Here is a 17,223-nt window from a genome sequence, read left to right on the forward strand (position 1 = left end):
AGGAATAAAGAATAGAGTGAAGCACTTGGGACAGCCAGCAAGCTCAGGGAAGTTTTTCCTATGTGTCTGCATTCCTCTAGCATTCTTCTCTGCAGTTTTTAAACAATTAAAGGAAATCTCTTTGGAGCAAAGACACTGTTAAAATGAGCATTTGTTTAGGTCTTTGGGTTTGCACTGCTGAAAAGGAATTTGAAGTTTATGATGTATTTAAATAAATGCTGATGCAAGAGCTGAACTTGTCCATTGAAGTCGCCAGTGTTGTATCCTTTGCAGCATCCTTTCAGGATGAAACTCTTTCATATAGGGATTTTTGTCTAAATATATATGTGTGTGTATATATATCTCTGTGTGTGTGTATATATATATAGGGTTTGTGCATGGTTAACATATATTTTTTATACATTATTTCTTCTTGAAACCATTTTTTTCTGAAAAATACTCCAGTAACTGCATATACCAATAGATTTTTTTCAGAGGGATAAACCCCATGCAGAAAGACACTTGAGCTTCCCAGAGAAAAATTGTCACCGCTGAAACGGGGAGAAAGCTTAAAATCTGGTTTTGAATGCTTAACAATAAGAAGGGATGGATGATGTTTTAACAATGTTCATTTAAAAAAAGCAGCTTTCCTGAGGCTGACAACGAAAGAGGTACACTGCACAGTAAGAGTGTGAGCACCTCACTGTGAGAACAGACATGGCTCATTCAGTAGCACCTCTTTTTCTTCTAATGGAGTGTCTGACCCCTGTGCATTGAACAGGATGCACAATGAAAGACAAAAGAGTGTCTGTCATGACAATTTCTCCTCTGTTTGGAGGTGACAGTGCAGCAGCCATCTCACTTTGTTCTCCCTAATCATTATAAAACACAAGCTGTGATTTTTTTCCCCCATTCTTTCTTTCTTTTGTAAATACATTTAAAATGAATATGATGGATTGGAGAAAAAAAATCTTTGATTCCCAAGCTGACTCTAACATGACTATTGGTTATGGCTGGAAAATGAGGCAGGATTTCAGCCCTCAGGTGAAATGGTTGTATAAGAACTATATTTAATATCTGCTTAGTATGATGAGCTTCACCCTTGGTTTGCTTCCAAAGCTGGCTGGTAGGAACCTCACAAGTCATCAGTAATTACCGTGTTCAAGTTGCAAAAGATGGATAAATGCCAGACCCTTAAAGAAGGAAAATGCAGTGCCCATGCTTATGAAAGCCAAAGAGTTGCAAAGGTGTCAGCTTAGTTTCAATTTCAGAAAAAAAATGTAGGGAAAGAAATCATCAAGCCAACTATTTTAGGCACCCAGAATTAGAGAGGGTAAAAAAAAATTCAAAAGGAAGCACGGATTGGGCTGACAAGTCTTTCTTTTGCCAGTCCTAATTGCCTCATGTGACATGGAAACACTTTGGTAGAAGGGAAGCAAAAGATGTCATATCTTGGCTTCTAGTAGTGTTTTGAATGACATGCTGATCATCCAACTGGGAGCCACAAGACGCTGAGAGCAAAGATAGCTGGAACAGTGTAATCAAACCACAGTTATTCATGAGCCATTGCCAAAAGGAAAGACTCTTGAGCAGACTCTTTGGAGTCTGGAAATACGTAATATATTTTTACCGTTCTAGATGTCTCGACAGGATACTCAAATTAAATTTAGAGACTATACAAAAAAAAAGGTTTAATCGGACTAAATGAGGACCAGCCACTCTCCTGAATGCAAGATGTAGAGATTAAAATGTCCTTGTGACTTTTATATGAAAAAGTATGATTCAGGGTCTTACATTTTGAGAAAATAGCAACATAAATACAACACATAAGGGAAATGCAAAATGGTAGGATTTGGTGATTTTTGACTCAAATTCTGTCTGATCTGCAGCCTCAGGTTGCTGCAATAGCTGACTGGGATGCAGAGAAAAATGTCAAGCTGGCATGTCAGGTGAAATGGGTCTTGTACTGATACAGCTTGAGCTCAGGTATTTCAGGTTTTCAGCTTCACATTTCTAAACAGTTGTCCAAAGATTAGAGGAGAAATTAACCAGAGAGTTGAAGAAGGTTTGTGCTGAGGAAAGAAGAAAAGTCACATGAGGTACAGGAGTGTTTATAGGTGTAAAAGGCAGCTTCAGAGGAGTGGGGAATCACCTCCACATTCAGATGGGGAAGGTAAAGCAACCAGCTTACATGGCAAGGGGACGTGTTCCCAAACAACACCAGGGAAGGCTTCCAAGGGTGAAAGTTAGAACCAGTTGCTTGAGAAAGTTGGGGAAACTCCTTGAAAAGAATTAGTGGAACAACACCCTGCCAGGAATAACAGAGTCACTGCTGATTTTCTTGGGCAGCAGGAGGGTCTATGGCTTCGGGCAGGCCCAGTAGGACTGTGGGCAACCACTGATCCCACCTGGCCCTTTCTGGGGGACATAACTGCTCTGTGCTCCCCGCCCGGAGCCCCTGCTCAGTGCAGGGGCCAGCAAATCTCTGGTGGTGGCTCTCACTCTGAAGGGCAGCAGAGCAGGAGATGTCAACATTGCAACTTGCCATTGCTTTTATTCAGGATGAGTCTCTCCAAACAGGATTTTACCTGGTAAAACTTTGTGTGTGCTCTTCGTGCGTCTCTCCTTTTTCCTGACTCGTATTTATTCAACTGCTTAAATCAAGTTCTTTGTGTTCTTCCGTTCCTTAGATAAATAACACTTTGTGCTTTCTGACTTCAATAGCCAAGCTAATAAAAATCCAGTTGGTAGACTTAATGCTTTTTTAAGCTTTTATGAACTGCAACAGGAGAGCAGACGGTTTTATGCTGATGCACACTCATTGGTGGTATACGAACATAATCTGTATCACATCCTGCCAGACAATGCTTTATTGTTGTTATTGTCATTTATTGTTTAGACTAACAGGAAGGGCTGACACTGTTTGTTTAAAATCAAATTTAGTAATTCGACGTTGATCTGGAAGAAAACGGTTTAGAAGAAAAACATGGCATTTACAGCAACAGTAAAGAACTTTAAAGCTATGCTAATAACCTTGCCTAGACTATGTCACTTTCAATGCTGTTATTTAGTTACATTATTTTATTGTAATACATGTGCAGAAACTATTCTGAAGGTTAGAAGAAAGCTCTAAGGTACCATTAAAAATACTGCTCTGAGGTATCATTGCATATATCTGCTCATATCCAAAGGAATACAAAATGGTTACCAGAAGCTTAAAATCTATCAGCTATAAAACTTGTTAGATAAACAAAAGTCAGCAGCATATGGATCAGAGTGATAATTCTCAGAAACCAACACCACCCTGCATCACTAATGCCTATCTAATCTCAAAAGCAGCATTTCTGCTATGAGAATCCCCCCTTCAGCCTACTCTTTATTGCTCTTTCCGCGTCGTGTCAAAAACACAGAGGCCATCCACCCTTGGCTTGCATTCCCCAAATTAATTTTCTTGGATGCTCTAAAGCTACACCAAAACTTTGCCCAAACCAAGAAGAGTTTAGCGGGGCTGGGACAGCTTTGTCTGTCCTGCTGCCATGACAGACCAAGGTCTTGGACCTCCTTACCTGAAATGTGTGGGACTTCACATTGACCTGAGAGGATGCTCCATCCATTTGAATAAGGGATTTAGGGAATGTGAGCAAGTATAGAGGGTAAGAGGAAGAAAGTACCCTGCTATAGCCATCATCCACAATATCCTTCCCAGGGAGGAAATCATAAGTAGCTCCACAGCCTCAAATGCTGGAGGGTTTCAGAGTCACAGCAGAGGACTGGAGAACATTTAATAATATGTTAAATTTTCTAGCATAACCATGTACCTTCTACAAATAAGTCCTTTAGCCTGTGGCCAATATACCTCTGTCTTTCAGCTTGTGAGACTGCAAGGTCTTTGGGGCAGAAATTTTATCTCCTTGGTAAAATATCCGGTACAATTTAACACATGATTTAAAAATAATGATATGGCCAAAGGACTTCAGTGTCTTCTCAGCTCCACACATTTAGTACAGTGAAGTTTTAACTGGCATTGATCAAAGCAGAATTTAATGCATATTCCACATTCCTATTCTGGAAAGTTTTAAGGGCTATTGCAGAAAAGCATGGCCAGTTAATTATGAATCTAGTTATCACATAGGAAAAAGGGACACTACAGACCTGGCTGATGAAGACAAGTAACACTGCAAGGGTGACCAACAAACTTGTAACAAAGGGCAGGGCAATGGGTGCAAGGTTAGGTCTCTAGCAGCCTCTGGTGGCTGTTCAAATAGAGATTTATTATTTTTTTTAAGTCCATGATTATGCAAACTTTTTTATTTGATTTTTTTTTTCCTAATTTTGATTTCATGCAGTACTATGAACAACTTTTGTGTTGTGGCAAAAAGTGTCTTTACTTGTAAACTCTTTGGTTATCTCTGGTAGTCTATTGCTTTGTTGGAAGTTTTTTAATAGAAGAGGTCACCTAAATATATTGGTTTGCTAGCAGTGTCTAGGTGAGATGTAATCATGGTAAGTGACTAATTACAAAGGTCAATTCAAATGGTTTTGAACACAGATTTTTGGGTTGACTATTATCAACGTAGGCTATATCAACACACTGTCTTGTAAATTAATAGCCCTGCCTTTTAATTTTATTGAATAATATTGTTTCACAATAGCAGTAAAGCACGACAGGCAGTAGATTCCCACAGGATTATTTTTCAGCTTTATGTCTCATGTCACCCCTGGAAAATGCAGTAATTTTTGTCAGGCTGTATTTCTTAAACATTGCAGCTGTCATCCACTGCAACTGCTGTTGTAAAGACTGCAAACCATTAAGAACTGCAGCTCTTGTTTTCACAGACTCCTAATATTCTAGCACAGTCTCGTTTTAGTAGTCAAATTTTCCATGTTTGGTCTATGCACACAGGAGTGAGTGTCTGGAACAGAACAACACCCCATTAAGATATTTTTTTCCAAGGAAAAGACCCTAGAGAAGGTTACAACACTCTTTTGTGTATGTAAACTGATTCAAGTGTTTAGACACACAAATGCTTGCACAGAACTCTGCCTGTGACTCCTGTGTACTGCCCCAAGACATTCACACTGGGGCACTGCTCATTTCAAGGGAAATTAGGAAGGTGAAAATCTGTTCACCACTGAAATCATGCCTTTCTATATCTTGAAATTTTATCAAAATCCTACCTTGAGTGGGATGCATGCAGGGCCGGGTCAAGACAATGTTGCAAGGGTCATGCCCTTTTCATCTCAGCCCTAAAATCTAACCCTAACATGTGGTCTAATTCCTCCTCTGTCCTCTAAAAGAGGTATCTGCTACTCCTCCATACAAATGGAATTAATTTTGTTCCAGGTTCCTACCCAGATATAAAGAGTGGCTTATGTTTTTTTGACTAAGTCAGCCTGACTTCAAAGTTAGATTTTTAAAATCAATGCATTTCAATGAAATTTGTCTCCCTAAAATTGTACATCAGATGATTAATAAAGAAGGCTTTAGGGACTTCCTAATATCATCTTCTGGTCTGGTTTTATTTTTTCTTTGCCTCCAAAGATAGGGCATTTTTAAAAGTGGCCAAACTGTTCAAATTGACCTTTTCTTTACATTCATGGGTCACTGAACAGTAAGCCCTTCAGACAATCCTGAAAATGCTTGTTTGTAAAGCACTGAAGTTGTGTCACTTAGAAAACATGCATTGCATGTGCATAGAAGAAAGCCGTGTATGATTTTAAATAGGAACCATAAATACAAATTTGCCTGGTGATATTTGTTCTTAAAATTTCTGCTAACATAGATCAACAAGGGAAAAAACATCATTAGAAAAAGTCAGGAAGATCAGAGCTCTGCAACACGGAGTTAGAGAGACTCAAACCTCCCTTTCTCTTACATGGCCCAAGAGGAATTCCGCTTTACAGAGCAGTGTGGCATTTATCAACTCTTTCACAAGACTGCAACAGCAGGTGTATAACCACAGTGAGACAGAAACAACCTTTGGCATCCCAGATTAGAAGAAAATGACCTGCCTGGTTTTACACTGGAAGTGTTTAACCTCCGGGTATGCCTGCAGCATCACTGCAATGGCACGTGGAAAGGAAAGCTTGGAATATTATCCTGTAGCTGACATATCACTTACTAAAGGATCTTTCGTTTTTAGACCCTGGTGGAGGGTGAGATTTCCAATGAGAGCCTGTAATGAGTTTTACATACACAAGGTCACATTGTGCACTGGAGAATTACGGGCAGTGGTGTTTGCACAGGGGGGAAGGACGGTGAAATTGTAGCAGAGATCTTTGGGCAGGACAATGGTCAGAGTTAGCACCAGCTGTGTACCTGGAAGAAACCATTGTTTTAAGAGCTACTGAAGTATTTTATTCTTGCTTACTAATCTAGGTGATATAATGGGGATCTATGGTGATCTACTCACAGCTTTACAAGGAAAGCACTAATCCTACACCTTACTCCTAGTCACACAACTTGAGTATCATTGTTCAACATCCAAAAGCAATTATTTTTGTTGCCTAGAACCAGTGCAAAATCCCGTTCTATTTTCATTTCTTTATAGAGGAAAGGCAGAGGCCACTGACTTTTTAGTCCTATTAATGGCTTCTCTAATGGAAGATATGAAACCATTGTTTAAAAAAAATGTATCTGCATAGCAGCATTTTGTTTTGAAACAGCTTGATTTTAAATGTGACCTGAAAAAAGAGCCTTAGCAATTAAATATCATGGAGCACAACTGTGGCAACAACTAAATTACGTTTCCTTGACAGGAAAAAAATTCATCAAAAGCATGTTTACTCACTCAAAATATGAGCTAGCAGTGTGAAAACCACTTGCAGGCAGCTGTGGGTGTTGTAAAGATCTATGCACAAAGGACCTGCTCTCGTTGCAGCGTTGTCCTGCCAGCCAGGAAAATCAGTGTGCACGGGGAGCAGCCCCTCCACAAGACTGTCACAAAAGGCCCCGCTGTGCAAGCAAACATGAGCGAGCTTGTCTACTCTGCCATCTGTTACTGAGACCTCCTGTGACTGCTGAATCATTCTCTTCCCTCGGCCTATTTAAGGTTCTTAGCTGGCATCTTCAGAAAGGAGGGTTTGCTCATCTCCCTGTCTTGGCTCGGGGTGTGAGTGAGGATTACAAGCCGGCAATTTCTGTCACAGTCAGCCTGGAAGAGAGATACAAGAAGACAAACGTGTCAAGCCTTGGCTGTTGAAAGTTTGGGATGGAGAAAGAAGAGACTGGATTTAATGTGCATCTTAGCCTTGAAGAAGAGGGGGAACAGGGGCAAGAGTTGAAAGTCTCCAGCCTGCTGTTTTGCAGGCAGAGAGAGGAAAATCTAAGCAGCAGCTGATTGAGACAGCTGAGTAAAGAAGCTACAAGGTAAAAATAGCAGCAGGCTGTCAATTAATCTGCCAGTGTTGAGCATGAGAAAACAGCACGAGGCTTTGGGAGAAGCCAAGTCAGGGATGCTGTGTGGGGAAGGGGAGGCAGCTGCTGGAGTTGTTCTGCTGTGAGCCATGAGCAGGAGCTCGCCGAGGAGGAGCAGGCTGAGGGCTGGGTTTCTACACTCAGATATAATTCTGGAGAGACAACTCCAGTCCCACTTTATCACAATCTCCAACTGAATATTTGTGTGAATGGCACCATTTTATCACTGGGATATCCACAGCTATTTAATGCACTTCCTTAGAAGGGGCGCTTGCAGAATTCTGAAGTGCCCTCTGGAGCACGGTCTGTCTACCCCAGGGAACAGGGATGCCGCCTGCCAGAGCCCCACCACAGCCACTGAAACACATCACTTCTAAATGAGATGTGCAGCACAGGAGGTGCTAAACCCCCTGGAGTGCTGTCAGTGCCATAGGGCTGGGTGTCATGGATTTTTCTGTAAATGCTTTTGCTCATTGAGTAATGACTGCAGTGCACAGGCGTATCTGATGGATGGCCTGCTCAGCATGCTGATGGGCCAAGGACTGAGCTCTGTCTGTGGGGTTTTTTTGTTCTTTCATGAATGCCAATGATAGTGAAGGGTTTTGCAGCAAATGTCTCAAGCTGTTTATTTACTCAGTAAGAATAACATAAATATTTTGAAGTGTGGCTCAAACCAGCCTTCAGCAGAGACAGGAGACAGGCTCAGCAGAAAAAGCATGGTATGAGCAACTAGGGTGTCATCTGTGATTGACTCCAGTTGCAGCTGCTGTGAACTGGGGTGTTTGAACCTGTGATCTTAATTGTGCCGCACACATTCTTGGATAAAAAGCGCTATAAAAATGCCAGGAGTAGCTATTCTGTATTTTTAATAGTATTTTATCTGTATCTTTTCACGTCCACTGTTCCTGAACTGCCTGAGGTGAAAAAGTCAGCCTGTGCCTGTTCAGAGAAGAAGGTACAGCTGTGGTTGTTGTCAGGCTCAAGTTTGTAATTTAAAGAGCAGGATGCAGGGATGGAGTGTGCAGGTCACTGCCTAAGCCTGCAGCTCTGCACGTGTGCTGCCTTTGTGGCTCAGTGCTCGCTAATTCACAGTGCAGCAGTGAATTTAGCTTTGGTTTGGCTCACACTGGCTCTGCACCAGCTTCCCTAAAACCCCAGCCCACCCCATCCGCACTGGAGCAGAGCCAGCCTGGCACCAAACCTGGCTTCTGGGTGGGTAGGGAATGTGGGTACCCACCCCCAGCACAACATCCACAAATGAGAGCTGGCCATTACTGCAACCCCCTGTTCTGCAGCAGGCAGAAATGGCTCAGAAGAGAGACTCTGACCCCCAGGCAGGGTGGGTGTGACAGCCTGAATCCGGGCACACCCCAGGAAAGCGACAGTGCCAGTGCTGCCAGAAATCCTGCACCAGTGCTGAGGAAGGAAAGCAGCAGCATCCCCCAGCATCACACCTCAGCCTGCAGGCAGGGCATGTTCAGCTCCATGAACACGACTCTGCTCCTGGTTTGGGACAGCTGTGGTACCACCAGCTCTGGCAGCAGCTCTGCTCGTGGCTTCTGTCAGCCAGGAGGTGGGGATTGCCTTAGCAGGGCTCTCCTCCTTCCATGCAAACCCACCTATCCCTAGTCCTTTGGGAGAGGGATTAATTTCTGCTGTTTAAATGGCAGAAGCAAAAGCAGGCCCTGCTGGGCTGTGAAGATGGACAGCTTTTTAGAGATATGTGTAATAACAAAATCCATCTCACCCAGAACAGCTGAGACACTGTGGCCAAACAAGAGGCTGGCAAGACAGCATGGTCTCTCCCCTTCAGAAACCTCACAGCACAGAGCAGGGGAGCACATTTCTCTAGCCCAGAGATCCCAGCAGTTTTGACTTCTCCTCGTGATTTTGTTCCATGGCTATTTAAGAGCTGGGCCAGGTGGCCATCATCTGCATGAGCATGCCTTTGCTGTTTAGGGACCCATCTCAGAGGTGTGGAGAGCTTGCCTTAGGTTGGCTGTCAGAACAAGGTACTAAAATCTCTCCTGGCCTGTGCCCAGCTGCCTTCACAGAAGAGCTGATCTACTGATGGGATGTCTCCTGGACTTGGTAGAGTGCAGCCTGCAGCAGACAGCAGTCAGTGGCCAAGTTATCCTGAAAGACTGAGCTCTGAGACCCAAAATCCTTGCAGTGCTGCAGGGAGTGCTCACTACATTTGTCTACTGTGCTGTGTACAAAACCTAGAGACATTTAAGTGTTAAACATTTCAGTAATTAAGCACAAATCAAAATTTTATTCTCTGGCTTGTTGTAATAATCTCAAAAAAAGAGTACTTCCTGTCTCTTACCCATCCCTATGGAAGATCTATAAGGTGAAACTTGAGCTATTTCTATTCTATTTCTTATTAATTAGGAGAAGTACCAAATGCAGAGAAAAGATGCCTTGCTCAGAGCTTAGAGATGACTCCCTGTGGCTTCCCTGGGAAGGGAATGGCCCCAGACACCCAATTATCTCTATGACACACATACCCTGTTAGAAACCTCTCATCACCAATGTATTAGGAGCAGCTGCCCTCGTGAACACTTAACTATATCACTGCTTGTTACAGCAAGGGTACCAATGGAGTGGCTGCTCTGCCTATTAAAATTGACATGGACACCATGGCTTAAAATCTAGGAGTTTTGGGTGCACTTCAGAGCACATCTTTGTCTTGAACTTTGAAAGCTGCAGTGTCCATGATCCTTACTCAACCCTGAATAAAGACCCATGCAAAGATGTGCCATAAAGATGAGGGCCTCAGCTGGTGTTAAATTACCAGTGCAGAGTGCCCCATCTGCCACTGAAATACAGCTGCATGCTGCGAAGTGACAAGCACTTGGTGGCTGCTTCCTATCACAAATGTCCACAGGATTTCAATCCAAAAAAAAAAAAAAAAATTGTCCTGCCCATATGGCTTTAATTCATTGGCACTTAATCTCCCAGTGTTTATGTGTTGATTCCTCCAGAGCCTAATCTCAGCCTGTAGCTGTCAAGCCACTGCTTGGACAAAAAACAAGACTGATCCTGAACTCCCGAGGACCCTCTCAGTCTGTAGGCAATAAACAAGCGTGAGGCCATAAGTCAGACAGGTTGTCAAATCATAGGAACTGTGTCATTTTTACCAGCTTCCCACATGTCTGCCCTGACACCCAAAGGGATCCTCACAGCAGCATTTCCTTTGCTTCCCTTGTAGTTGCCACTCAACAGGGACTGAACCCAGCTTTTCCCCATTTATCTCCTTCACAATCAGGCAGTTAACTGAAACACAGGAGCTTGCAAGTTTTTTTCTGATAAGGAGAAATTGATGATGAAAAGGGCATCTGTGACATGAAATCCAATTTTCCTGAAGACAGCAGGAGAGAAGATATCAGGTACTCACACCCTGTTTCAGCCAGAACTCCCACCCCCAAGGACTCACTCCACATCGCCCGGCCAACCAAACTCTCATATCAGCATCTGCCATGTCATGCTTTTCACCTCTGGAGTTGTACTAGGGAAGGCTCAGATTAGATATTTGGGAAAGTTTCTTCACCATAAGGGTAGTCAAGTATTCCAACAGGCTGCAACTGGGCAGTTGATTCACTATCCCTGGAGGTATTTCAAAGATGTGTGGATGTGGCATTTAGGAACATGGTTGGACTTGGCAGTGTTGGGTTAATGTTTCCAACCTAAATGATTGTGGGATTATCCATGGTTTATATGGGCTCTTCTCAGCCAGGTGTGCCTTTAGTGTGAAAACCGTTTTCACAGTGTAATGGTTATGCTGTATAAAACAAAAGTTTTTTACAGTTACTTCAGAAATGAAGGATAATGGTTCTTCCTCCCCTGAACTCCAGTTTTAACAGGTCTGAAAAGAGCCCATTTTCCCATTAGCAGTCAGGCGTTGGTCAGTCATTTGAGCTCAGCAGTTGCAGCCCAGCTTGTACACCTGGCAAGTTTCTCCACAGCAGCCTGTCTTGCCTCTCTGGGGTTTTGTAGGAGGAACCACATATGCACAGCCCTTCTCTTCCTCCCTGTTCTCAGAACTCTTCCACTTCTTTCCCTCATCCTCTTCAGAATCCTAATTTTGTTTTGCTTTCTTAATTGAAAATTCCAGCCCTTTCAAAATGGAAATTGTTCAGGGATTGTGAGGGGGAAAGTGGGCAGAGACCTGTTAAGTCTCCCTGTTCAGACCTGTCTTTTTCCTTTGTTGTTAGTTAGTTTTCTAGCTGAACAAATGTATTTTCAATGCTTGGAAGCATATCTGGTTTGCCAGAAGAGCTGATCAACATGGCCCTGCATGTGACCCAGTGCTTTTCCCAGCAGCAAAAATCAGGTGTAACTCAGGCCCATCTTAAAACATAATAGGCTGTGTCACCAAAGGTGTTTTACCAACAAGCAAAATGTAATGATCACTTTTCCAAAGCTGAAATGTTTCTTTGGCATCACTTCACCTCCTAATGAGAATAAATATGTTAGTAAACATTGCGTTCTTTGGAGATAACCGTCGAAATACTAAGCACTTTCTTGTGAGAGTAAATTTAAGCACTTGAAAAGGGGGTCTCTCTACTCCTAATGTCAGTAGTTTTCTATCTGCTATCCAGGAAAATTGATTTTATAATTAAATTATATGAGCATAGGATGTTATTTTTTCTTATGTGACACTGAAAAGTGAATCATCAAATCCTACAGAAATCTGGGTACTGAATTCCGACAAACTCCAGGGTGGTTTCATTTCTTTCCTCTAGAGTGAAACTAAACCTGTTTGCACCCCCTCAAGCAGAAACTACTGCGAGATGACTCCAGGCATACTGACCCCTCTGGCATCCACAGCTGATCATCATCTCCACCAGGCACATTAATTAGTTGCAAGAGTAATTAACTGGAAGCCACATAATCAATGCCAGATGTTTTGGAGTTGTTTCATTTTGGATCACAACTGCTACTGGGTTCCCAGACTTATAATCCTGAATGTTTTTCCCAGGGAAGGCCAAACCCTTCATCACCCAGTCAGAGCCCTTCATCAATCAAGCAGCTGCTTGCATCCTTCCAGCCCAAAGCTGGGGCTCTGTGACCTCACCCTCTCCACACCATCACTTCTGGCTGGACATGTGTGAGTTTGGGTGAGACTGGAAACTTTCTATTTCCCTCTGCATCTTCCTCAAAGAGATGTTTCTGCCTTGGGAAGAAGCAAAGAAATATGTCAGAGTTGGTGTATTTACATGCTGACGTTTAGATCCGTGTGATATTTATAAATGAGAACAGTGAGGGATGGAAGGAGGTATTTGTGTCAGTACCACTGTGGCTTTCTGGGGAGAAGGCTCTGTGGCTTCTTCAGGTTTGACTGAACATTGCAGAGTGGATATTTTTCTTTTTTCATTTATTTAAAAGTTATTATTATTATCTGCTCACAAGTTCAACACCAGTTTATGTTTTATTTTGGTTTTTTTAATGTAACCTTCAGACTATATTAAAAATGGTACATTTTCACTGGTCTTGAACTAGTTTTTGTAGACATAGTTATATAGTGGGCCAAGATATGGCCTTGCTAAATTTATCCTGATATAGGCCTTAATTGCATTGTATACTTACTGCAAATTAACCAAATGCAGTGGAATTTTGTTGGGGAACTGATTTTTTCTTAACACCCTGGCTGTCAATGGTCCATCAAAGACATTGATAGAAGTTTATCAGATACAGGTGTGTGATTTAATGGGGAGAGGGAACACTTGTTCTTCTATCTGCATCTCTTCAACACTGTGGATGCAGTGTGGTTTCTTTTGAGCCAGCAGCTGGTGGTGTCAGGCTGTAAATGTGCTTTCCCTTTTGGGAGCCATTTGTTCTTGCGCCCTCATCCTTCCTGGCTCTCCTCACTGGTCTGCTCCCCACCAAACACTCTCTCAATCAATTTTTATGGAACTGCCATGGCATTGCACTGTAGTCAAGGAATATCTTGTCTTCTATACTTTACACACAGAAATACAGCAATCCTTTCAAGATACTGTTCCTTGCTGGTACAGTTTTTATTTTGTTTCTTTCTCTCACTTCTATTTGAGCTGTTTGGTATTTATTTCTTTTTGTTGTTAGACAATTTCTTTGGCTGATTTTCCTTGATGGACTGCTGGGATCTGCAGTTTCTTCCCCTAGTTTTACCATAATTTTTCATACTTCTTACATTGTGACAGTACACTGTCATAGGGTTGACAGTCCTGGCAGATGTCTCTGACTGGCTCAAGTGTTCCTCAACACCTGGTGGATTTTTGCTCCTGTTTCTAGTTTAAATAATCCCCAATAACCCTGTCAGTTTTCTGTGCCAGTTGACTTGTCCTGCTTTCTTTAAGGTGGAATTATTCCTCGCTTACAAACTTTCTCTTCCTGAATAATTCTAGTGAGGCCATTACATTCATGTTTTATCTTCTTCATGCTGCTTTTAATTCATTAATTCAGATGCTGATAATCTACCTCTCTGATTCAGTTGCTGATCCTCTCTGTTAATAATCAAGTAATTTATTTTCTTTTACATTTTGAAAAGTGATGGGAACTGCACCCAACCACCATTCTCAATGCACTAGAGGATGGGTAAAATCTTCCAAGAGCAACATCACAATTCACTATCAGCTATCACAAGCAAGCTAAGCAAACTAAATGCAAATTTCCTCTTTGTAATTTATTCCTTTTAATACAAACCATGGGAAAGGTGCAGAGATAATTTGCAGCCTACTCTGAAAGTTAAGATAAGGATTATAGCAGACCATGAATTGATTATATTTAAAGCCATGGGACCCCAGTGGCAATATCCCCCAGCTGTTCCCTCATTTACAGCAGCACAGCTCTGGCTTCAACACTGCAGCTGAAGCCTCACAGCACAAGGGGAAGGTGAGGGGGAGGGAGCTCTAGGCAGCTTCAGTGCAGGTTTTGTCCTCATGGTCCAAGGGAGGAGCATGGGGACGTTCCTAATTCCAGCCACCTCCCACCATGGAACTCGGGCACTTTGACTTCTGTGACCTGCAAATGACCAAACAGCGCTTACAGATGTTGAACCTCTAATTAATGACAGTTTTTTAATGAGCTAATCCAATGTTCCTGCAGCTGACTTGTGTTTCAGTACAGTGATCTGTCATCTAGCAATTAATTCCTCACATGGCAGTGATCACAGCCGCTGTGTGTAAATACTGTTCTCTAACAGAAGGGAAGTTTCCTTAGAAAATATTTCTATATGGTAAGATTTCTTTACCATGAGGATTTAATTTTGTGGCTGTGAGCTTGCTCATCTCTGTCTCCCCTTCACACTGCCTCCTCTGTGTAATTTAGATTCAGGTTCAATACGAACTGCTTCAGAATGAGTAACTGGTAGCTGAGCATAGGAAGGCTCAGACCTTGTTTTTGGCTTGGGTGGTTTTTTTTGTTTGTTTGTTTGTTTGGGGTTTTTTGTTTTGTTTTGTGGGTTTTTTTGGGGTTTTTTTGTTTTGGGGGTTTTTTGGGTTTTTTTTTTTTGTTTGTTTGTTTGGGTTTTTTTTAAGATTTTTCCTTTTATTATTTTTTGTTTACTTACTTTTTAAAATAGCAAATATTAGAACAGAAATAAGACAATGGCAAATGGAAGTAGCAACTGGCTAGCCACGTGGCTGCATGGCTTGGAAACGCATTTTAAAGTCAAAAGTTTTACACTTGAATGCAACAGTTCAGGCCAGGAGCAATGCAAGGCTGCTGAGTCAGTGCTGTTCACATATTTACCATGTATTTAACCCAATACTCAAAGGTTGCTCTGAATTCAGAAACACACACCTGACTGCCTGTACATTCAGCTTGACTTTCCAAGTGCAGATTTATGCAAATACACATTTATTTTATATTTCAGGGAATAAAAATAATTACTGTTTTATTCTTACTTTATATATGTATTTGTTAACTCTGTAACATACCACACACTGCAGAGAGCTATTCCTAAATGGAGTTAGTGTGCTGGCAATCCAGTTTGTTAACAATAGTGGTTTTGGGTTTGTTTTTTCCATTGATAATAAACAGTCAAAAATGTTTCAGACTGATGACAGGAGTCTTCAGTACTCTGAATGATCTATCATGATATTTATGGGGGAATTGGTTGATTGTCCAGCTCTGGAGTTCTCAGGAAAGACACAGACCTGTTGGTGTGAGTCAGGAGGAGAACCACAAAAATGATCAGAGGAATGAAACATTTCTCAGGTACAGAAAGGCTGAGGAGCTGGAGTTGTTCCACATGGAAAAGGCTCCAGGGAGACCTTATTGAAGCCTTTCAGTACTTAAAGGGTACTTACCTGAAGGATGGGGACAGGTTCTTTAATTGGGCCTGTAGAAATAGGACAAGGGGTAATGGTTTTGAATTAAAAGAGATTTAGACTAGATAAAGGGAAGAAATCTTTTACAAAGAGGGTGGTGAAACACCAGAACAGGCTGTGCAGAGAGGTGGCAGATGGCGGCACCTGGAAACATTCAAGGTCAGGTTAAATGGGGCTGTGAGCAAGCTGATCTAGATGAAGATGTCACTGTTCATTAAAGTGGGTTTGGACTAGATGACCTCTAAATGTCCCTTCCAACCCAAACTATTCTATGATACTTAAACAATATTAGAAAAATGCTTTCTGTACTCATCAAAGAATGTGGAAGTTTCACACTTCACCCTGAAGTCTCTTTGTTTATTAAGAGATCATCAGGTATCTTTCTTTTCATAGGCTAGTTTCTTTAAAATTAAAACCTGTCTTCTAAGATGCTTCTTTTAAAGAAGTTTGTGGGGGTGGAAGAAATAGTTTCTTGTGTCTTTTTTTTTTTTTTTTTTTTTTTTTTTTTTGTGTGTGTGTGTGTGTATGTGTGGTTTTGGGGTTTATTTTTGTTGGGTTTTTTTCTTTGTTTGTTTGGGTTTTTTTAACAAATGCAGGTTTCATTTATTTGCAATGCATATTTTGCACTTCAGTGTTATATATATGAAAACACTGAGGACCGAAGGAGATGTGGAGTCAGGAAACAGCCACCCTTCCCACCTCACACCGACAATATCATGTCTGTGGGCTACAGCAAAGGCACCCTGAATACCTGTTAGAGTGGATAGGAAAACTGGACCTTTGATTTTTGTACAGATTGGTAAATTGGACCTCATCTGATGAACATCAACATTATCCATTTAATAAGTGGAAAGATTTTACTTTGTTGTCTTACCCTTCTTGATACCTCTGATTTTATTTTCTCACTTAAGACTTGTACCTGACTGGTTTGTTGGCACCTGCTGTGTACTGCTATGGTGGGATGAGCAGAGAGTTGCCAGGTTTCCAGGTTGTCTTGGGTTGCAATATATTACCAAAAGCATTTATTCTATTCCCAAACTGTTGAAACCAGTCACAGAAGTGGTTTTTTCTTTTAACTCCAGGGGGGAGGGGGAGGGTGCCTTCTGTTAATGGGCCAGGTGTTAAACCAGGCGGGGCAGTGTACTTATCTCTTCCACGGCCCATCCTCCCTCCAGGGGATATCTGCTGTTAATGGGCCATCGAGGCTCACTGCATGGCTGACACAATTACATCATCCATTGGGAGATGCTCCACCCAGTGGGAGGAGCCAAGCATTCCTACCCAGATAAAAGCTGAATTCAGAATACCAAGGCAGCCTGTTCCCACTGGATTCCAGAGGAAGACTGGACTGATCTTGCCACCGCTGTACCCTCCTACAGGATCATCTCTGGTCTAACAGAACCATGTCTTTTACTCTAGGAGGATTTATTTGGACTACTCTTAATACCCTGACCAGGGTGTCAGGTCATATTCCGTCAGTGTTTCCAGGATTTTTTTTTTTTTTTTTTTTTT

Source organism: Hirundo rustica, chromosome 2 (assembly GCF_015227805.2).
Source record: "Hirundo rustica isolate bHirRus1 chromosome 2, bHirRus1.pri.v3, whole genome shotgun sequence".
NCBI classification, from domain to species: Eukaryota; Metazoa; Chordata; class Aves; order Passeriformes; family Hirundinidae; genus Hirundo; species Hirundo rustica.